General features: G+C 38.1%; 1 pseudogene; it reads right to left on the reverse strand.

Annotated features, from left to right (window-relative positions):
* The window catches only part of LOC134494602 (FRAS1-related extracellular matrix protein 1-like), a 99,121-nt pseudogene extending 75,441 nt beyond the window's left edge, over nucleotides 1–23,680 (reverse strand).
* Between the last annotated feature and the right edge of the window lie 289 nt (nucleotides 23,681–23,969).

Raw genomic sequence — 23,969 nt, forward strand, 5'->3', positions numbered from 1 at the left:
AGGCAAAGAAGAAAGGAAAATTGACCCACCCACCTCTATTTTTTTTAGCAATGGGTAACATTCAAAGCAATACTACAAAAGCCATTGATTTGGCTGCAGCTAATCAGAAGAAGACCTTGATAGTCAATGAAAATGTGTCATAGATGTATACTGCAGCTGAATTTGGAATATTCTATATTTTGATAGGCTCAATGTATATATATTTATTGGATTAAAAGGTAGCATCCTAAATTCCACATGCTAATGATGTACTATAAAGAAGGTTGTTGCATTAATACCATGGACCTATTTGAGATGGCAGTTTCCCATGTGTGCATACTTTAAAAGCATAATTATGCAAGTTGCAGAGTTAGCAAAGTATCTTGCTTGACCCTACACCCTTTTAAAGTAAATTGTGACTTTAGCTAACCATGTGATGAAATTCTGTATAGAAAATGCTCTAATTGCTATCAATTTCCAGATGAGTTAATACAACAGTCCTTGCTAATTTGATAATTCTATAGTAGCCAATGAAGATAGAATGTGCATTTTGAATCACAAAAACATTAACATTAAGATATTTAACCATAAAACTTTGAACAATAAGAACATCTTGGTGAATACATACCAGTTTGAATGGTTGGCCGTTGATTGCTAATGGGCAGCACTGTGGTATTCAAATCATATATTAGTAAGTTGGAATGAAATGATGCAGATGGTGAGAAATTCCTATTAGTGAAATAGCCATTCACTAGGTCAGTTTCTCCATCTGAGATAATGGAAATTACACTGCCTAGAAGTACTTATGGCCTATTTCATCTCCTAGAAAACAAACATATGCAGAAGCTTAGGAATGATACATACAAGGCTTTCAAACAAGTATAAATAAATCATCATTCTTTTGGCAGGCAGCAAAACCAAAATGGAATAGGCTTCAAGGCCGAAATTATTAGTACACCTAAAGTATACTAATGCTAATACATAAAACCCAGAGTCCCTCTTCTGGGGGAGATGGGCAGTGGCTAAATTTGAGTAACAAATAAATAAATAAATAAAAACAGCATTTATTGGTATAATCTATTTATCGTATCTTTAATCTGCCCAGTAATAAGCAGATTCTGAATGAATGACAAAAAGCATAGGGCAGACCCAGAGGGGTTCATCCATACACTCTTCTTGCCACATCTCCAAGGTGGCCTGATTACCTTTTGTTGAGGACATGTACTCACAACAGAGCTTTCATTTTGGAGAAAAGACTGAGGCAGTCTGAACCTGGGTCGAGATAATCTAGCAGGAAACCAGTGCTTTCCATTGGAAAGTAGAACAAGCCCTCTTCAATGCAAACTTCCTGCTTCATCTGCAGAAGGACCCTGAGTGAGGTCAGTGACCTGCAGGGTTCCTGTCGGCCCACTGCAAGATCATACCTTCTCGTTCAATTTGTTCTTTTGGTCAGAGTAATATTAACCTCATGGAAGACCTTGCATGAAGTTGGTATTCCCATTTCTACCTCAGAAAATATCTAAAGGACCAGCTGATCTTAATGGGGGTTGGGGATGAATGGGCAGTCAGGAAGCAGGTTTATCCCCTCACCCACACTCAGTCCATCATCTTGCTCAAGGACTGATTCAGAATATCTACAGCCTCATTTTGGTTAGATGAAAAGGAAAGATGGATACATCAAAATATTATTTTATAAAGTTAAATGGGAAGCTGGTCTGCTGCAAAACAAAGCACCAGCCCAAGGTTTATATTTCTTTGCAAAAATGCAGCAGTTGTTTCTTTTCTCTTTTCTTTCTATTCTTTGTCTTTCCTATTTCTTTTTATCCCTTTCCACCTTTTACTCTTTCTTTCTATTTTTCTATCTTTCTTTTAGTTCGTATTACTTTTTACTACTGTAATTATAATCTTTAATAAAATCACTTGGGAAAAAAAGCAAAAATGCAGCAGTGCCCAGAGAAACCTCATAGACTTTCTCAAAACACTAAAAATAAAGTGTGGTAACAGCTCAGTTCTTTATTTCTCTTGGCCAAAAAAGAATCCAGCAAGCAAACTAGGAGTGGAGCATCCCGGGGTGAGCTTGGGGCAATGGGGAACATCCTTATTAGGGTTCCTTCTGATCAATGGGGGCTGGTCTTACCATGCCCTCTGCAGCTGGTATTGTATGAACTGACAACCTGCACTGTGTCAGCCATTTTGTGAAAGTCCTGGAAATATGCTTTTAGAGGTTCCAAAGGTACCCATATAAAGCCTCTTTCTGCAGTGGCTACACTGCTGACACTTCCACAGGAATAAACTACAGTTCAACAGAACTGAAGGTGAGGGGAGATGAATATCAAGGAAGATGAAGCAAAGATAATGAGGAAATGAATTGGACTGGCACTCATTCACCCACCGCAACCCACCTTTATGGCTATAATACTCTTACATTAGAGAATGCTGACAGGTATAAAAAGGAATCCAACCCATTTTAAAGGACTCTTATGTCCCATTGATTTCACTGGGAAAGATTTAACGATATATTTAATTATTGAAACTGAAATTAATGGGATTTAAAATACTTAACTCTGGATGAATTGAGTGCGCATAATATTTTAATGAAAGGTTCATCAGGAGGTAAAAATGCTGACCAGCTGATTTTCAAACAAGATATTCACAAAACTATGACATATCCCTTAGAGCTGCATGTAACATAATACACAATTTATATCTATAAAATAACCTTACTATTGAGCGGCCATTAGGAAAAAATGCTTAAATATTTAAATCTTACAATAAAAATCTCAGAGACAACAGAAAGAAAAGTATGTGTGTGTATTGGCAACTCCAGTCACTGGTGCTGTGAAAAGTGCAGCTTTGCACTTGGAATAATATCTCAGAAAATATAAAGTTAGCCCACTGTTATCTTATAAGATAGTTATTTTATGCAGCACAATCTTTCCATTATTATAAATATTTGGGTGGGGTAGAATAATTTTTCCTTTAAACATAATTCTCATCTAAAATTTCTGATATAGTTCTATACTTTTAAGGTTGTTTTTAACAGAAATCTGTTGAAAGAAATCCTTCTGCTCCATCAGAATGCTATAAGTAGTCATAGGTTCTGAATTAATTCAACAGCGACCATGTTGCAGATGAAACTCTGATGCAGCAAGGGTAAAGTTAACAAAACAGCAGCAGAACTGGTCCACATTCACAAATCTCACTTCAATGCTTTTCAGATCCAGTCAGGCAAGAGGTATATTTTAACCTTTCTTTCTGGGAAATGGAGATTTCTGGTCAAATTCTGACTGAACTGTATATTTCTAGCTATCTGTGGTAGTAGGAAATAATTTCAATGGACACATCACTATGCTGCACAAATGTTTTGGAGAATATATTGCTTTGGTGGCTGAATTAAAGACAACCAATACTGAAAGGCATTTAGGAAGAACAAGCTTAACTGTTGTGCAGTTGTGCAGTGTTTTCTATGATGCTTTACTCTGTCTCAAACCAAGGTCTGTCCTTTCCCTCATTCACCATCACTAGGTAGCTGTTCTTGTGTTCTGCAGTAGTGTGGCAGTGAAGCTCAGGATTTCGGTTATCTTGGCATCTCTGTAGGAATCTGTCAGAGGTCCAACACCTTCTTCTCAACTCTTCCTTACAATCGTTGTCAGAAGGTGGAAGAAAGAAAAAGTGAGCCTACTATCCTGGATCTTATTCTTACCAACAGAGAGGAATTGATTGAAGAAGTGATTGTTACCTTGAGGGAAAGTGATCACATTATCCTTGAGTTCATAATTTCCAGGGGAGGAGGTATAGAGAAGAGTCAGACCTGAATACTGGGCTTCAGAAGTATGGATTTTGATCAGCTCAGGGGGAAGGCAGGTCAGATCCAATGACTTGAAATCCTGAAGAGGAAAAGAATCCAGGAAATATCCTATGGAATGAGATACTGGAAGGGCAATCACAAGAAGAAAAAAGGATTCTTGGTGTACTGCATATCATCAGTGTGATGCAACTGCTAAAAAAGCAAATGCCATCTTTGGGTACATTAATAGGAGGACAGAGCCCAGTCAGAGGAAGTAATTGTTCTACTCTGCCCTGTCCTGGTCAGACCTCACATGGAATACCATGTCCAGTTTTGTGCACCACTGTTTTTTTTTAAAGTGACAAACTAGAGCAACTTCAGAGTATGGGTATCAAGATGGTGAGGAGTTTGGAAACCACATCATGTGGGGACAATTAAATGATTTGGATATGTTTAATTTACAGAAGAGTTGATTGAGGAGGGCTTGATAATAATCTTCAAATATCTGAAGGGTTGTCACATAAAAGAGGGAGTATAGGTACTGTCCTTCAGCAAAGGATCGTTACCTTGTCGTGGTGCTGGAGCTTGAGCACCTCAATGATGCCATGAGCTAAACCGTGAAGGGCCACCCAAGATGGGAAGGTCATGACAGAGAGGTCAGACTAAATGCGATCCCTGGGGAAGGTAATGGCAACCCACCCCAGTATTCTTGCCATGAAAACTAAATGGATCAGTACAACCAGAGATATGTCGGTATCGACATCGGAAGATGAGACCCCCAGGTTGGAAGATGGTCAAAATGCTACTGGGGAGGAACAGAGGATGTGTTCAACTAGCCCCAGACGTGATAACGCAGCTAGCTCAAAGCTGAAAGGACGGCTAGCGGCCGACGGTGCTGGTGGTGAACGGCGAATCCGATGTTCTAAGGATCAACACACCATTGGAACCTGGAATGTAAGATCTATGAGCCAGGGCAAATTGGATGTGGTTATTGGTGAGATGTCAAGATTAAAGATAGACATTCTGGGCGTCAGTGAACTGAAATGGACTGGAATGGGCCACTTCACATCAAATGACCACCAGATCTACTACTGTGGACAAGAGGACCACAGAAGAAATGGAGTAGCCTTCATAATTAATCATAAAGTGGCTAAAGCAGTGCTTGGATACAACCCAAAAAATGACAGAATGATCTCAATTCGAATTCAGGGCAAGCCATCTAACATCACAGTGATCCAAATATACGCCCCAACCACAAATGCTGAAGAAGCTGAAGTAGAGCAGTTCTATGAGGATCTGCAGCACCTACTGGACAACACGCCTAAAAGAGATGTTATTTTCATCACAGGAGACTGGAATGCTAAGGTGGGCAGTCAAATGACACCTCGAATTACCTGTAAGTATGGCCTGGGAGAACAAAATGAAGCAGGACATAGGCTGATAGAATTTTGCCAAGACAACTCACTCTGCATAACGAACACTCTCTTCCAACAACCTAAGAGACGGCTTTATACATGGACTTCACCAGATGGACAACACCGAAATCAGATTGATTACATCCTTTGCAGCCAAAGGTGGCGGACATCTGTACAGTCGGTAAAAACAAGGCCTGGAGCTGACTGTAGTTCAGATCACGAACTTCTTCTTGCACAATTTAGGATCAGACTCAAGAGATTAGGGAAGACCCACAGATCAGCTAGATATGAGCTCACTAATATTCCTAAGGAATATGCAGTGGAGGTGAAGAATCGATTTAAGGGACTGGACTTAGTAGATAGGGTCCCAGAAGAACTATGGACAGAAGTTGGCAGCATTGTTCAGGAGGCGGCAACAAAATACATCCCAAAGAAAGAGAAAACCAAGAAGGCAAAATGGCTGTCTGCTGAGACACTAGAAGTAGCCCAAGAAAGAAGGAAAGCAAAAGGCAACAGTGATAGGGGGAGATATGCCCAATTAAATGCAAAATTCCAGAGGTTAGCCAGAAGAGATAAGGAATTATTTTTAAACAAGCAATGCACGGAAGTGGAAGAAGACAATAGAATAGGAAGGACAAGAGACCTCTTCCAGAAAATTAGAAACATTGGAGGTAAATTCCAGGCAAAAATGGGTATGATCAAAAACAAAGATGGCAAGGACCTAACAGAAGCAGAAGAGATCAAGAAAAGGTGGCAAGAATATACAGAAGACCTGTATAGGAAGGATAACAATATCGGGGATAGCTTTGACGGTGTGGTCAGTGAGCTAGAGCCAGACATCCTGAAGAGTGAGGTTGAGTGGGCCTTGAGAAGCATTGCTAATAACAAGGCAGCAGGAGACGACGGCATCCCAGCTGAACTGTTCAAAATCTTGCAAGATGATGCTGTCAAGGTAATGCATGCTATATGCCAGCAAATTTGGAAAACACAAGAATGGCCATCAGACTGGAAAAAATCAACTTATATCCCCATACCAAAAAAGGGAAACACTAAAGAATGTTCAAACTATCGAACAGTGGCACTCATTTCACATGCCAGTAAGGTAATGCTCAAGATCCTGCAAGGTAGACTTCAGCAATTCATGGAGCGAGAATTGCCAGATGTACAAGCTGGGTTTAGAAAAGGCAGAGGAACTAGAGACCAAATTGCCAATATCCGCTGGATAATGGAAAAAGCCAGGGAGTTTCAGAAAAACATCTATTTCTGTTTTATTGACTATTCTAAAGCCTTTGACTGTGTGGACCATAACAAATTGTGGCAAGTTCTTAGTGGTATGGGGATACCAAGTCATCTTGTATGCCTCCTGAAGAATCTGTATAACGACCAAGTAGCAACAGTAAGAACAGACCACGGAACAACGGACTGGTTTAAGATTGGGAAAGGAGTATGGCAGGGCTGTATACTCTCACCCTACCTATTCAACTTGTATGCAGAACACATCATGCGACAAGCTGGGCTTGAGGAATCCAAGGCTGGAGTTAAAATTGCTGGAAGAAACATTAACAATCTCAGAGATGCAGATGATACCACTTTGATGGCTGAAAGTGAAGAGGAACTGAGGAGCCTTATGATGAAGGTGAAAGAAGAAAGTGCAAAAGCTGGCTTGCAGCTAAACCTCAAAAAAACCAAGATTATGGCAACCAGCTTGATTGAGAACTGGCAAATAGAGGGAGAAAATGTAGAAGCAGTGAAAGACTTTGTATTCCTAGGTGCAAAGATTACTGCAGATGCTGACTGCAGTCAGGAAATCAGAAGACACTTAATCCTTGGGAGAAGAGCAATGACCAATCTTGATAAAATAGTTAAGAGCAGAGACATCACACTGACAACAAAGGCCTGCATAGTTAAAGCAATGGTGTTCCCTGTAGTAACATATGGCTGCGAGAGCTGGACCATAAGGAAGGCTGAGCGAAGGAAGATCGATGCTTTTGAACTGTGTTGTTGGAGGAAAATTCTGAGAGTGCCTTGGACTGCAAGAAGATCAAACCAGTCCATCCTCCAGGAAATAAAGCCAGACTGCTCACTTGAGGGAATGATATTAAAGGCAAAACTGAAATACTTTGGCCACATAATAAGAAGACAGGACACCCTGGAGAAGATGCTGATGCTAGGGAGAGTGGAAGGCAAAAGGAAGAGGGGCCGACCAAGGGCAAGATGGATGGATGATATTCTAGAGGTGACGGACTCGTCCCTGGGGGAGCTGGGGGTGTTGACGACCGACAGGAAGCTCTGGCGTGGGCTGGTCCATGAAGTCACGAAGAGTCGGAAGCGACTAAACGAATAAACAACAACAAGGTACTGTCAGTTGTCCCAGAAGGCTGGACCAGAACATATGTGTTAAAAGTACAAGGAAATAAATTCAGGCTAGACATCAGGAGGAGCATCCTTGCTGTACTAGTAATCACCAGCAAAACAGGCTGCCACCTGAAGTAAGTAGATACATTTAAGAGAACTGAATGAGGGAGGGAGGGAAGGAGGGAGAAAAGTAATATGTCTCATATATATCAGATATTGGATGTCCTTTAACCATAATGGCAATGGTTTCTAGTCTATTTCATATTAGAGTTGAAGAACAGATTTAACTGAATGCTGTTTAATGGCAAAAAGCTGTTTGCTATAACTGGGCCTATCTATCATGTATGTAGTTACTGCTCCATAATACAAGTCGCAACACTATCTCATTGCATTCTTAGGCAAAACTGTACACGTTGAAACAGAATCAGTCACTGAATGTTCAGCAATGGCAAGATGGTAAAGCAAAGGGTAGAGGTACATCAGACACTAGGGAGAACGGTTAGAGAGCCAAGGGAACTGTGGTTTTCTTGTATAATAAATTACCCTGTGAAATAATATTGTGCCATTAAACAGTAGTGAAAATCAATGTGGAAAACTACTCAGTAGTAACAGAAAAAATAACTTAGAATGGAGAATAATCCACAAAATGTAACAGAGTCCTCCAAGAAAGTGTTAACCAATTTACCAGGGTGTACATAGGAAATGGATCCTTGTGTTATATCATGTTAAGAAAATGTATCTACCACAAAATTGTCCATTTGAATCCATGTTTTGGGCTCCTGGCAATCATGAAACATGACTGGAATCAAAAGTGTCAGCATCTGTGGAATAGAGGTATTCTGCAATGATGACCTTTTGCCAATCTTTTGCCAGGCCTTCCAGCCTTGTTTTTAATCCTGACTGTAGTTTGGATGGCTCATTGTTAACCAGTATGATCTTGAATGGATGGGAAAAGGCAAGCTATTGTTCACAGCAAGAAGGAAGAATAGAGACCTTGAATCCACACTTTCAGGTAAAACAGAATATCAATTAATTTGGTATTTATGCCATGTATAACTATAGGCCATCATATGTCTGCTTTCACTGGATGAGTATATTTGGATTCTGAAATCTATTGCATTTGTTCTTTGATTAACATCAAACATTTTGAAATTGATTAGCATCAGACATCAAGGGTCACTTCAATAATTACAACGACGTTGTGCAAAATATGAATATGAGTAAAGAAACCCAAACATCAGGGGCTTAGCAATTATATTGCAGAAGAAATGGGCTGGGGAAAGTTTCTGCTCTTTTCTCCCTCTAGTGCAACACATCTTCAGTCATATCTTCACTTCTGTTCTCTCACAGAACAGAATATATATGTGGAAGATGAACTGATTTTAATTCACAGGTCTGCAGCCATCATGGCTTGCTTGGCCCTTTCTTGTGAACTGAAAGTTGTTCTCAAAAATATTTCATCCAGTGTCATACATAATCTGGACAGAGATCTTTGCTGGAACCTAAGAGAAAGATTAATGGCAATTAAAAATTTACTTAGTGAAGCCGAAGAAACCAGTATGAGATTAATCTCTTCCAATTATACTTTGGTAAAGAATATTGCTGAGTTTGTTATTACCTGTACTCTTGAAGTTCCATCTGCAGTGTTAAATCCATCTGTTGCTAAAAATATTACTCTACCTTCAAGGGTTTCTGAGTTGTCATGCTGATACCTTTTAAATAGAATTACAGAGAAGTTGGGCATTCATTCATAATAGTTTGTCACAAGCAAACTGAAAGAATAAGGGCTATCACTTTCCATATTTACAGCTCATAGCCTGAGCATAGTTGGATCTTGGCAAACATATCTACCTGAAGGCATCTACATAATTCTGGAGGGATTCAGGAACACTAATGAATTCCATCAGCCAGCAGTATGGCAATATGGCAATGACCAAAATCCACCCTGCCTTCTTCTTTTTGAGTAGGAACTTGACAGCAGTAAGCTGTTATATTATTGTGGCATGAATTTTCATGGAAGTAATTTAACAAATTCGTAAGAATAAGATCAGTGGCATACAATTGTGTCTCAACAATCTTGGGGTTTCTAGGAGGACTGTTATGCCTTCTTCAGTAAGAAGGGCAAATAAACTTCTGTGCAAGATAACTCTCAGCTACTATATTTTTTCTTTGCAATTTAGGTCAGCAAAGAGTGTTTGCTGTACTTTAAGATATTATATTCTTACTCTGCATATGTAATGTTATTGTGGAAGATTGTTGTCATGGCAAGGAGGTGTACTGGTATACACTACTGTTTCTGCTATACTTCTGTATATGAAACCATTTTTTGGCCTTAGACTCATTTAAAGCCACTATATGTTCTCCATTTTCTCATTATCTTTCCATTTCACAGACATATTATTTATCTTAAAGACATACACAAGGCCAGCTACCTAGAGAGAAGAGGGAGAGGGTGAATGTGCAAATGTGGCACCAAAGGTTTTTGATTGCTGATTGATAAACAAATATAGCAATAGACAGGACTAATTAGGATCATGGAATAGTATCCCATAAAAAAATGGGAACTTTTTAAATAACAGAACTTCAGCACAGAATGGATATTTCTGACAGCTAAATGTCATGATTCCATATTTGGCTCTGCATCATGTTTCCTTTGACACATTTTTTTGAATGTTTCTCTTATTTGCCTAGGCTTACCTAGTGAATCTTCTTATGTTTGCACCTCATTTGTGTGTTCATTGCCTCCAAATCCAAGAAGCTGCTGCCTACAATTTACTGCACAAAAACAGCATAAGGTACTAAAACCAAATCATTTCTGTGTTTCAGCATGAAATGTGATCTGCAGTACACACCAATTGATGGTAAAGGTTTGATAGGTGATCTAGATCTTGCGGTTTGTCTGTATTCATTTCAATACCCATCTATAAAATATGTAAGGCAAATTTTAACTACATAAATCCAACATGGTGGAGCATGAAGATCATGAAGAATATTGGACAATAGTCTACAATATTCTCATCCTCTCTTAATATGAGCTAATTTACAGGGTGGTTGAGAGAACAAAATGAGGCTTGAAAACTGCCTTGAGTTCCGTGCAGGAAAGTAGAATCTAAAATGTAACAAACTAATTAATATATTGCATTCTGTACGTGTGCCAGTATACTGCATGTACCTCCAAGCTGATGGGATGCTGAGTCTGTTGTCCTGCAAAGTAGTCTCCAGATTAGAGGTCTAAAGTTGAAATTGGTTACTGAATGCAACAAGGACAGTAAATGATGTAAGCAAAGTATAGGTAAAGGTAAAGGTTTCCCTTGACATTAAGTCCAGTCATGTCCGACTCTAGGGAGCGGTGCTCATCTCCGTTTCAAAGCCGAAGAGCCGGCATTTGTCCGTAGACACTTCTGTGGTCATGTGGCTGGCATGACTACATGGAATGCCGTTACCTGCCCGCTGAAGCGGTACCTATTAATCTACTCACATTTGCATGTTTTCGAACTGCTAGGTTGGCAGGAGCAAGCAAAGTATACATGAGAATATAAGGTATATTTAATGAATAGTTCAGCACTGACCAGTGAGTAAGGCAGGATGTGTGATATCCCCTTGGTTGTGTAATGTATGAGGAATGTTTGTAATGATGTAAGAGGTATGTTGGCTGGGGACATGAACATATGCATATTTTTGTGTGCAGCTGAAGACATGGTGTTGCCTGACAACCTGAATAATTTCTGGCAAACGTTAATTAGATTATATGAAGTAACAAGGAGTATGGATCTGAAAATTAATGTGCTGTGTTTCAAGGAATGAAAGTTTCTATAAAGAAGCAAACATGGTAGAGTATAATAATGGAGGTGTGAATCCAATGGCGTTGATTCTTCAGCATCTCATGACCTGTTGAGCGCAAGGGAGAATTGGGGTGTAGAGAGAGAGCTAAGGATTTGCCCTGTGCCCTCTCTTTGTTTATCACTCTGTCTCTAAAAGACTGCTAATCTCAGGTCACTTTCTCCAGCATTTCTTCCACATACATAAAAAGTACATACTCTTTGACTCTCCTACTGGTGGGAGAAAGTTAGCTGAGTGCTAGACTTTCTCTGAATCTATATAAATCTCCATTCTGATATTGTTATACAACCTGCCTCACTAATCATTGCTCAGGTCAGATTTCTGCTCTCACAAAGACTTACATACACACACAGAGTGCTTCGAACTCCCACATACAAAAGCATGCTTCTGCCAACTTTGTTATATGGATATGAGACTTAGGTATATTGAATTGTATGGGAATGGGGTATTTAAGAGGTGTGCATGGTAAAACAAGAAGAATTCAAGAACAAGAGTTCTGCATGAATGTGAGTTGAATACGAAAATGAGTGACCAGTATGAGATAGATGTTGAATATGTATTAAAGGAAGATGGATTTGAAGAAGATGAGAGTGGTTTTAAATATGGAGAAATAAACATCAATAAACTGTCTTATGCTGATGACATTACTCTAATAGCTGAAAAATGCAAATGATCTGCAAGCTTTAGTCATGAAAGTCAAGGAGCACAGTGAAAAAATGGGCCAAGATTAAATGTAAACTTTGGTGTTGGAGAAGACTCCTGAGAATACCATGGATAGCCAAGAAAACAAACAAATCATAGAACAAATCCAGAGTTCTCATCTGAGGCACAAATAACCAGATTTGAATTATATTTTGGACACATTATGGAAAGGCCTAGCTCCTTTGAGAAGTCTATAATGCTGGGAATCCAGCCATTGCTTTTTAAAGTATCAATATGCTTGAAAAGAAAGGTTTTTCTTTTTCTAATCTTCTCTTCTACGGTTATTCTACAGAACCTTTCCGCTGACACACTTCCATATCCCATTCCTCATATACTGTATAGTCATTTTTCTGTACTTGACAGTTTCCCCCCAGTGTCTGAATTCTAGTGTAAGAGCAAGCTACATTTTTTTTAATGATAGGTTCATAATATACAGTATATATAAGCTACGGCCTGTCAAGGACCCAGAATTGAAGGGAGGAAATTCAGGTGACAGGAAGAGAGTGCACAAGAACACAGTGCTTCTTCACCTAATGCCAAACTCTAGTGTTTCATTTGCCCCATCACAGTGACCACTATGAAACACATAGTCAAATGAGCATGTAAACTAGGATTTCTCATGCCAAAGTCTTAACTTTAGGCTTTGAAAATATGCATCCAATGCATCTGAGACTAATCTAAAATGATTTTCTATATTCAGCATTGGTTCTAAAAACAACAAAACATTATAATCCTTCAAAAGCAACAAAAAAACTGGATCTTATTGTTTGAGTCCTTATATGCAATGCCTTTGAACAATTTAAATTTCTGAACACTTCTGCAAATACCAAAGAATAAAATTTCTCCCTCCCAGATGATAATTCCATGTAATCCAATGTACCCTGTAATGGTGGTCTGTTCTGTTCCATATTTGTTCTTAGTGTCCACAGCTGTCACCATCAGATGTCCTGTGATAAATGAAATGAGACTTTCTTCTACTTTTAGATGAGTGATGGAAATCTAAAACAGTCATCAGGACTCAAAATGTTATAAAGAAGCAGCGTGCCAATACATACACAGCACGTCTATAAATGGAATGTATTACTTAACATATCTACATAACAGTGATCATCACTGTACCACATTTATTTGACTCTTAGTCTATCAGAGCGCAACTGTACTTCAAATAACCATGGGTTTCCAATGTTTGAGCATATCTAAGGAAGGTAGGGGTGGGGATGCTGTGGGGCATGCCCTTAGTTGAGATATGTATTCATGGTGACAGTCCAAATTATGGATTAATCATAAACTCATTCCTTACTATCAGTTCTCAGGCTTGCTCTAAACACAAAATGGTCTGAGCAAATAAGCAGCATGTGTTACTCAAGAAAACTTTCCGTTCATAGCCTATGCTATTGTCATGATCACCGTTGCGATGCTTGTGACATCGCAACGGCTCACATAACAATACAGGGAAATGGGTACCGGGCGGATTAAGGGAAAAGGCAACTAGCTAACAAAAGAGAGCAACAGGTGCTGGCAACAAAGTATCGACTCTAGCCGGAGGTGCAGAAGAGAGAGATACAATGTTGCAAAGAAGGTAATTGACAAGACCAGACCACGAGGCGTGGCCGAGCTGTCAAAAAGATTACGAACCTGATTGCCCGGCAATGAACCATCACCGGCCGGGAAAACAGTCAAGGAAACGCCCGGAGCACAGGAGGGGCTCCACGGCCCTTCACCTACCGGCAATGGAACCAACAGGGCTCGGGGCACACCGGGAGTAAGAAGGGGTGGAGCGCTGACCGGCGCGGGCTATTTAAATCCCGTTCCGGCGTGCTCCACTCACTCTCAGCTTTTCTAAGGGCATGCATTCTATATTCAAATAAAACCAGAACCTAAGCCTACACTAGTGTCTGTGGTTTTACTGGGTAGCAGGCAGAGCCTGACAGCTATGATGCAACCAAGCAAGAGATATGTGTATGAATTCCCCAAAGGCAGCTGGCAAGTTTAATTATCTTTCGCCTAGAGTTGGAAAACATAAAGGATGCAGATTCACTCAGGAGGGCAATAATTTTAGGAAAGGCACTTAGCACTTGCAAGTAAGCCATATCATGCCTGACCTGGAGCCATTAATCAAACAGCAGGTAGAAGAAAACTATTAAGACATACTTGTTTTTATCCTGTTACTCATGAAACACTGTTTTCACAGAGCAAGCTCATATACTGATAATGAGAAATCCAGGGCTCCTTGTCTTTTTCCTGGCCTCCAACTCAAAAGGCAAGAGCATTTTCTTAGCCAATATCCATTAATACCAGAACATTTGGCGTATTTCTATCCTTACGTTATCATTTCCTGAAAGATAGCCAGGAGATAAGAAAAGCAAGGGCTATCCAGTGAAATACAAAGAGGTTTACATGGACAGGTGCTTGTTTAAAAAAGAATATTAGGACTTCACAAAAACTACAGAAAAATAAGCCAATCCTAGATGGCACATTATCTCCCCCCCCCCCAGAAATTAAGCTGCTCTAAGTTGTTTTTAAGATTTTTAAAAGAAAGTTTTCTAATTCATGTAACATATTGTCCCTCTGCGATGGTTTATGAAGTCCAAAAGCCAAAAGTTTTGGGGAAAATGCTCCCATTCTATAATGAGATGTATAATACGGTTGGAAGGAAGAGAGAATCCATAGTGATGAGAATACTTGAATACATTCTTTTCTGTTTTTTTGGAAGGAAGAAAGGGGGAAAGTTGAGCACACCATTTTCTACTTCAGCAAAATCTTAACTATTATTTAGGGAATAGCATCAATAATCTAGCACTATAAGATTTTCCGCTTCCTACAGCTGCCTGAAGAAAATACAGACGACTTAATGAACTTTGTCTCTTTTTCAGCATTTAATTTCCTTCAAATTGCGCTTGACTCCTGGTGAACTGCAATAACTTTCACCACTTGGATGTTATATCTATTTTATTCTCTATTTATATTGGTTGTTTACACTGTAATTTGTATCTTTTAAGGTTTTAATTATTGATTTTATTGTAAACCTCCCAGAGTTCCCCTTTTTGGGGGAGATGGGTGGTGATAAAACTTTGAGAAATAAATAAATAAATAACAAGTCCATGCAAGAGTGGTTTTTTGTTTTTGTTTTGTTTTGTTCGTTTGTTTTGTTTTATAGCAATAGAATAGTTTCACATTGTCTTCTTCTGTTGTTTTTTTTTAAATCTCAATCTATTTTAGAACTATTTCTTGGTTCTCAGTCTACCTTAGAACTACACCTGACCCTGCTAAATTTTCAAGTTCAGCCATGGTTGACTAGGTGCTGTCACCTAGGTGGCCATTTTCCCATTAATATAATAAAATCTCTGTGAATACAGAGCATGTCATGTAATGATAATACCAGTAAGTGTAGTTACAAGATAGAGCCTACTCACAGTGCAGAGTAGTCAGGTACAAAAACAGGACACATGTACTACATAGTTTGTGTGACCCGGCCTTTGTTTCATTTGAACAATGACATTCTTGCAGACACCAAAGTAAGTGGGAAAAAAAGTGAAGGAAAGATTAAATTATCAAAGCAATGACAGCATGCTCCAAAGAATAATACAACTATACAATAATACAATCATATCTGAATGATGGGTCATTAATATAATCCATTCACAATAAATAAATCTATTTTTATATGCATAAGTTCTCCTGTTTTCTTCTATTAGAAATGTGATTGTTTAATATTACTTATAATTCACCCCAATCCTGAAGGACTCTGGGTAGCCTACAATGCAAAAAAACAAAAACAAATCAAAGAGAAAAACAATGAGATAATAAAATCCAATGCACATCCCAAGATAGATACTTTCAGTCAGTATCTGAGCCCTTACTTCTGCATACAGTATTAAAAATGAATACTTTTTACCCAATTCCAGGCAACTCTAGGAGAGTTTGTTTCAGAGCATCGTACTCAAAAAAATGGACCATAATGGGAGAATTGTTCATGAAGAAGCTATCAATTTCTTGAAATTCAGCCTAGGGAAACAAGATGGATACCTAATTTCTGTAAGTGCTGAACTGTGGGTCTATGCTAATTTACGAGCACAAGTATAATTCTGTCTCTCAGAATGAAAAATACTAGATGGTTGGAAAGCAATTTATCTCTCATACAAATCCTGCCAAGTAAAAGATGGCCTTGAAGTGAACTTTCATGTGGGAAACATATCCTTGAGGAGGTGGTGTACTAATGTTGAATGCCAATCTTTTTCTTTATCTTCAGTATCCAAAGTCACTGTTGTAAGAAGACTAAGAATAAACTCATTTATCTCCAAGATCAACATGGACCTGAATGCAGCTGAAGGTTGTCCATTGGCTTTTTTATCCTTAGAGGATTCCATACATTTTCTGCCTCCAAATAAGGAAACCAAATATCTGTTCATAGTCCTCCCAGCAAGAGCAAATAAACATTATCTCTCAACAGTAGCTCAAGGCTCTTTGGTTATTACAAAACAAACCAGTTGATCCTATTATCGATACTAGTCTGAACTGTTGACAAGAATTCAGTCCGAAACCTTCATTTCACGCATCTATAGATCTGCATTTCTATAGCTGATGTTTAATCCATTTGGAAGACAAGAATGCACTATCCACAATACCATAGAATAATCAGACTAATAATAAAAACAGCTGCACATGTAAGCTGTGTGTGGGTGTGGGTGTGGGTGTGGGTGTGGGTGTGGGTGTGGGTGTGTGTGAAGCAACCACTGCACTTCAGCCAGGGCAAATGATGTGCACATTTCCAGTATAATTTCCTATGTCGCATAATAGTTAAGGTAATAGGGACCACAGGGACTCCAGTTCAAATCCCCACTCAACCATGATGTTCACTGGGTGATTATCAGCCCAATTTACCTCTCAGGGTTCTTGCTGTAGTGATGAAATGAGGAAAACTTACAGCACCACCTTGAACTTCCACAGGAAATCAAATATAATGTAGTAATAATAAAAATGTATATGATGTACGTATGGGAACCGCCTATGTGGCTGTGGTGGTTTGAACAATATAAGAGTCTCAAAAAGGTAATTACTTAAACCATGGAAGCTTTGAATGGAAGATTAACAATGCCTCTGTTTAAGGAATTCCAAGCTGCCAGGAGATATGCGCACTTCTAGAATGATCAAAATGGCCATATGCACCAACCCAGAGACTAACTGATTGTTTAATTATATAATCTAGTAATAAATGCAATCAAGAGAAATCTCTTTGTGTGTCAGAAATACAATCTACTTGATAATCTAAAGATAAAATTGGACAAATAGTGCTGTTTAACAACGTAAACATTAATCTTAATTCCAAATCCTAACAAGTTCAGAGCTCAAAAGTAATACCAATTAACAAGCATATGTTTTGTCAGATAACAGTATCTCCACTTTTTGGACACCAGTTGGCTATTTTAGTTGCATCTTATAAAAATTAATTTCTGGGATCCCCCCTTAATATATTCACAGTAACCCTGGTATTCAATTAAATGGCCAATTTGCCACAGAATCCATGTGCATTGAAATTGATGCCTATGCTAGGCAAAGTTGATGGAGTGCACGCATCTGTGGAAAAAAACAGAGAGAAGAAGTAATAACATAGAAAATAAGATTCATGACTGCTGTTTTCTCAACTGCAATTAAAATCTGCTCTTTTTCTAATTTCTACTTGAATAAGATAAAATCCTAATCAGGGGATGGAGGACTGAGATGTTGGTATCTAAGTCTCACCCCAGAAAGTCTTCTCAGCTGCTTTTTTAGAAGGTGGGTTTCTTTAAGTCCTAGTTGGCAGGCAACACTGCTGGCACACCATAGTTTGTATTGTCCTGCTGAACCAAAACAGAGGAAAACAAACTTCTACAAATATACCTTTACAATATAGTAAAAGTGTATTTGCATATCTCAGCAGAAATATATTAACACTTGCCTATGATACGTATTTTTATATGAAATACAGTTTCACGCCATTATCTCCATCCCAGATAAGTATGAGGTGACTACTACTCAGTTAAAATACTTGCAAAAATATCCATAAAGTGTATCATATTTCTAAACAGCTTATGTAATGGCTTCAGTGACTGTCCAGTTCTAAATTGGTTTGGTTTGGCTTTCTTCATTCTTTCTGAATAACTGAGGACTTTTGCATTTTTAATGTAATTTATCTGTCAACGGAATTGTGAATGCTGGCAAAATTCTTTTCAGATGCTGTTACTTTAATGGCTCAAAGTCCCATTGACACAGAGTACAGATTGGGGATGTTTGTGTGTGGTGGACAGAGAGGATAATCTGTAGGAGGGCCAGTCATGTATCAAAATAGAGCTATTTGTGGGATGTGGAAGGTGAAAGGTCCCCTGTGCAAGCACCGAGTCATGTCTGACCCTTTGGGGGGACGCTGCTTTTGGCAGACTATAGCGGGGTGGCTTGCCATTGCCTTCCCCAGTCGTCACCTTCCCCAGCGAGCTGGGTGCTCATTTTACCGACCTCGGAAGGATGGAAGGCTGAGTTGACCTGAGCCGGCTACCTGAGAATCCAGCTTCCGCTGGGATCAAACTCAGGTTGTGGGGAGAGTTTTGATTGCTATGTCCAAACTAACTCACTGATAATTTTAAAAATATAGGATATAGGTTGTATTATTCTTTAAAAAAATTCAGACTGTTACATAATCTTGAACACAACCTTCTAAATCTGTGGTCAAACTATTTCCTGCATTTGCTGTAAAGTTTCATTCAGATGAATGGCCTACTGAACAGACACTCCCCAGACGCTTGCCGTACTTTACTTTTCACTTTGAATTAAGAATCCTGACATGGTTGGAATTGCATGAGAGAGAAAGGATTAGTGCATTAGTTTCCATTGTGGTCTGTTTCCCGCTCTCACTACTGAGAGTGACAGGAATGTGAACAGTGGGGTAGAACTTAGGCTACATGCAGATTAAAATGAAGGCACTTCTACATCTCCTCTCATAGGAATTGGGAGACACTCTCCTTCCAACTGCAGGAAAATGCAATTAATATTTCCTCCAGCATTTTGTTCTTCCTTTGGCTAGTTAAACAGAACTGAAAAATGGGATCAAGAGTAGGTGTCCTCCCAATCTTTGACTGCAATTCAACAAAGCTTTCTCTTTGACCAACCCAGAGGTAGGTGGTATGAGTTAATCTGTAAAATATTTGAAGGCACCAAATTATTTACTCTGAACAAAATTGTAATTTTTATACATTTATTAATTGATCTATCATATTTGTATGTTATGTGCTTCAGGCAAAGCTAGCCCCCAGAGATTAACACAGAAATCCAGTTAACACTCATGATTCAGGAATGGATATACATTTCTGTGGAGCATTCCCAATGCATTCTAAGTTTCTTCCTTAAAATTATGGGTTGACCATATATTGTCAATATATGACGAATAAAAGAAAATGTAGTAGACCTATTAAACACAGTGATATAATTTTGCAAGCCATGTTCAATATTTTAACATCATTTGAGGAACTAATATGCTACACTGGAAGAGTCTGAACAAACTATCTTGGCTTAGTAAACTAAGATATTATTAAGTCTTTTACATATAGATTTAACTCCTTTAGTCCTTTCTTCAAGCAAGCTGGCCAGCCAATCAATCAGGAAAACTTCAATTAGCCATAGTTTCCCATTTTATCAATAATTTAATATCATGGCTTGTTTTTAAGTAGCTGGCCATCATTTATCAAATAAGAAATGATAGTTAATGGAAGAGCTAGTTTGTTTGACAATTTGCACAAACTGAAGAGCAAATGGACTGCATGGATTGGAAAAAGGATTATAAATATCTTTAACATTTGTCTATAAAGAGGTACAAATCACATTTAAGTACTTAGGAGTCAATGCCAAAAATAATGGAAGATCTAAAATATACTGCTGAAAGAGGAAGTTTAAAACATTGGATTAGCTATATTTGAATGAGAAAATTATCTAGGTTTGACAATGAAATTGGCTATTATTTGTACCCATTGTAGATGCAGGAACTAAAGGATCCTATTCATAATACTCATGTTAGAGGAATAATCAGAAAGTGAATATTTTCTTCTTATTGGAATAAGGAATCTCATTTTTTATGTGTCTACAGAATCTATTTACCTTTTATCAGAAGCTCTTTCCCTAACAGGGTTAGTTGCAACTAGACACCTAGTGACCTGTTGGGTCATCATTTCAGTTGGGTCATTGTTTCAGAGATATTTACTTACCTAAACAGATCAACAGAATAACCATGGGTGGGCAAAAAAACAGTGGGAGTGGGAGTGATTTCTGACTTCCTGCCAGCTTCCCCACTGACTTTTCTTGTGGGAAGCTGGCAGGGAGCGTCGGCAATCATGATCAAGTTAGACTTCCTGCTGGCTTCCCCATTGACTTGTGGGAAGCTGACAGGGAGCATTGGAAATGATGATCACGTGACTGTGGCTGACTGTGGCGGTGTGGTTGTGGTGCTGAAGTAGCCATGCAGTGCTGAAGCAGCTACAACTTTGCCAAATTTCAAACCCCTGAGAGTAATGGGTCCTGGATTTTGGATGCATTCTGTAGGTTAGTCCATTTGAGATACTTTGGTTGAAAAATTCTTGCTCTATGATGCACTGTTTTGCCCAATTAAAGGTTACAAACAGACAAACAGACACAGGAGTTTTAGTATTATATAGATGTGTTTTCTTCTCCTCATTCAACTCATCAATAAAAGAATGACAGATGCTTATTTAATCCTAATGTAGTATATCTCTACATTTCAGATAATGGAGGTTTAAATGTGTGGAACACATTAAAAAAAAGAAAATTAACTTTTGTTAGTTTATGATGCATGCACACTCTCATTCTTCTTTGTTTTGGAGTCCATAGCTACCATTTGATCAACAGAAGGAAACAGTAAATCAGATGACATGACCTTATGATGCAGGTTTTACCAACTGCATGGTATTTGAAAATCACAACATTTCTATGAATTAGCTGAGAAAACCCAAAGAAATCTGGAATTTCTAGAAAACCATTCCAAACTCAGCAAGATTTGATGTTGGCCTCTTGATTTTTATGTGAACAACAGACATTTTTACCATTGTCTCCAGTTCTGTAAATCTGAAAGTGAGATAATTTTTTAGTTTACAGTATATATAGTGCAAGCAGGTAGTTTAGGTGAGAAATTGAACTCCTTAAAAGAAAATATAATTCTATAAATGTCCTACATTTTTTAAAAAAAACTCAGAGATACATAGCAGTCAAGACTAAGCTCTCTAGTCTGTTTCTAGAATCATCCTTCATTGTTATGAACTGCCCCAGAAAAGAAAATACTAAATTAAGCAAATTAATTTATATTGGAACTATAATTTTTAATGTAATTTTGGTTTACTATAATAAGATTTTTAAAAAATTATTTTCAACTATCCATATTTAAAAGTTGGTTATGTTTGAACCATTAATAGATTGTGTTACCTTACCTTCCTTTAAAATGAAGATATCTGATTAATCTACAATCCTTAATTGAGGCCATATGGCATTCTCCCACCCAGTCTTACTTAAAATCTTAAAGGACATTCATATTTGGGGGAGAAAAAGGGGGAGTGTCTGTGATTTTAATCAGTCTCATCTGAAATGGCTTCTGACAAGCCAAAATTAGAGATAAGTTGCTGTACACCCTGTCCTGAGGGCAAAATTTCAAATCCTAAGTGTTTTCCTCAGGCTATTAAAAAGTGGCATACAGTTAAGAAGAATCAAGTAGCAATTTCCTTCCCTGCTTGTGATAAAAATCAATAGCCACAACAGTAGCAACACCATCCAATAGGACATAGCCAACATGTGTGATGAAACGAAAAGAACAGCAGGGGCAAGAAAAACAAGGAGAAAGCAGGTTCTAAAAGAGCCCAGCTGAACCCAAATAAATTTAACGTTAAGGAGTTGGCTGATGGCCACCAAACACAAAGATGTCATTGAATGCTAGCCAATGTATCACATGTATATATCATAACTATTGTATATCTTAGAATAAAGTTGACTTGCCAAGAATGTTTTTATGTTCTATTTATTTATTTTTGGCTTGAAGATATTTGGTAATAATGTTGCACAGTTATTAGGTGTAGTGTGGTAAAGGTTAAAACGATAAACCACATTAACCAACAAAAATTACAACTTAAAGCACAACTCCTTCTAGTTCTCAACCATATGAAGTTCATCTTCAGTGTTGTGTTATTATTTGACATAACGGAACCACGGAGACTGCAAGTTAAGTTAAAAACTGTTACAGGGAAGGGGTCCAGAACCTCATTTAATAATACTACTATTATTATTTCCCTCCCAAGCAAAATGATATGGTACCCGTATCAAGGGTATAGTAATACTTAAGTATTACTTTTCATGTCTGTTGTCAGCTTGAGTTAAACTGAACTCAATTTAAATAGGGCCACACCTGCATACTTTAAACATCATACTATTTTCTTTCAGCAGTGGGCAGCCATTGTGTTATTTCACTCCATTTGGTAAAAAACCACAATCAAATACCTGATCTGGGAAAACAAGTAATAAAGAAAATTGATATATTCACTAAAATGCAATTTTATATGCAAAAAACATATACAATCAAAAACTTACCCTTTTTAGCCCCAAATACAAATCTGAACAAAGGGTTGATTTTTTGCTTAAGTATCCTCACTATTCACAATCTTCTTTCTAACCACCCAAACCTTCTTTCAGCCATGCTTACTACACAAGGTAATACTTTGTTTATTAAGAAAAATTCACTTATCTTTTTCAGTTTCATAAACAAACAAAACGGAAGGCCCAGCAAAAGCCAGTAAGAAGAATGATCTCTTATATCATTTGATACAAGAATGCTATTTCTTAATGTCCAATGAATAATTTGTGCTGAAAAGGAAAGGCAGTTTGGGAATGGGAACTACTGGAAAAAATGTGAGTTATAGGATAGATTGTTTTGAAAAATGAACTGGTAGTTCTGTTTGGGGGAAATAATTCAGTTCATTCCTTCACTGAGCCAAAGCAGGCACACTCACCTTTATATACGCACTATTTCCCAAAACAATATTGTCTGGATCCAGATTCATGGTAGGAAAGGGGACTCAGCATACGGTAAAGCAATGATAAGAGAAATTTAGGATGCCTCTTTGTGTTTGTGTACTATAAATGTGACAACAAACCTGATTAAATTTCAAGCCATTTTGTATTTTGCACTTAATTAGAAAGTACATAAAAAAGAAATTTCCCTAAAGGTACTTACATGAGGTATATGTTTCCCAACTCTTTGTGTCACAGACTCATTTAAAACTACCCCTACCTTGCAGAAATCTTTATTTTTAGAAATTGAAGCTTATTATTGATTATATATACAACTTGACCTCTTTCAGCACTGATCCTGTTGTTCACCAGGACAAGCTTGGCTACTATCAGAGGTTCAAAATTCCCCAGGAGAAAAAGGTGTTGTCATGAGTACTGATGGCGAGCAGAAGGGGGCCTCTATCCAGGGTGGAAAACGCATAGGGTGGATAGAGGCCCCCTCCTGCTTGCCATCAGTACTCATGACAGGTGTAGTCAATGCGAAGAATGTGAGGAAAACATTCAAAATGTTCATCTTCCTGGTGTTGCTATTGCCTTTAAGTAATTAGAAACAATGGAACTGCGACAGAATTGTCCTTCATGTTGTTTAAGAAATAGTTCTCACAATTTCAGTATTATTTAAATAAAACTCTTTTCATCTTGAGAGAGAAAAACAAGGTGACACAATGTCTTTATTTTCTGCAGTTCATAACCTATAGTTGACAACTGAGTGATTCGTATTTGTCTATAGTTTAATTTAATTTAATTTATTCAATTTAGGCATTCCCTGACTTCCAAACCAAACAAAATAGGAAACTACAATA

The sequence above is a fragment of the Candoia aspera genome, chromosome 3, assembly GCF_035149785.1.
Source record: "Candoia aspera isolate rCanAsp1 chromosome 3, rCanAsp1.hap2, whole genome shotgun sequence".
In the NCBI taxonomy this organism is placed as follows: Eukaryota; Metazoa; Chordata; class Lepidosauria; order Squamata; family Boidae; genus Candoia; species Candoia aspera.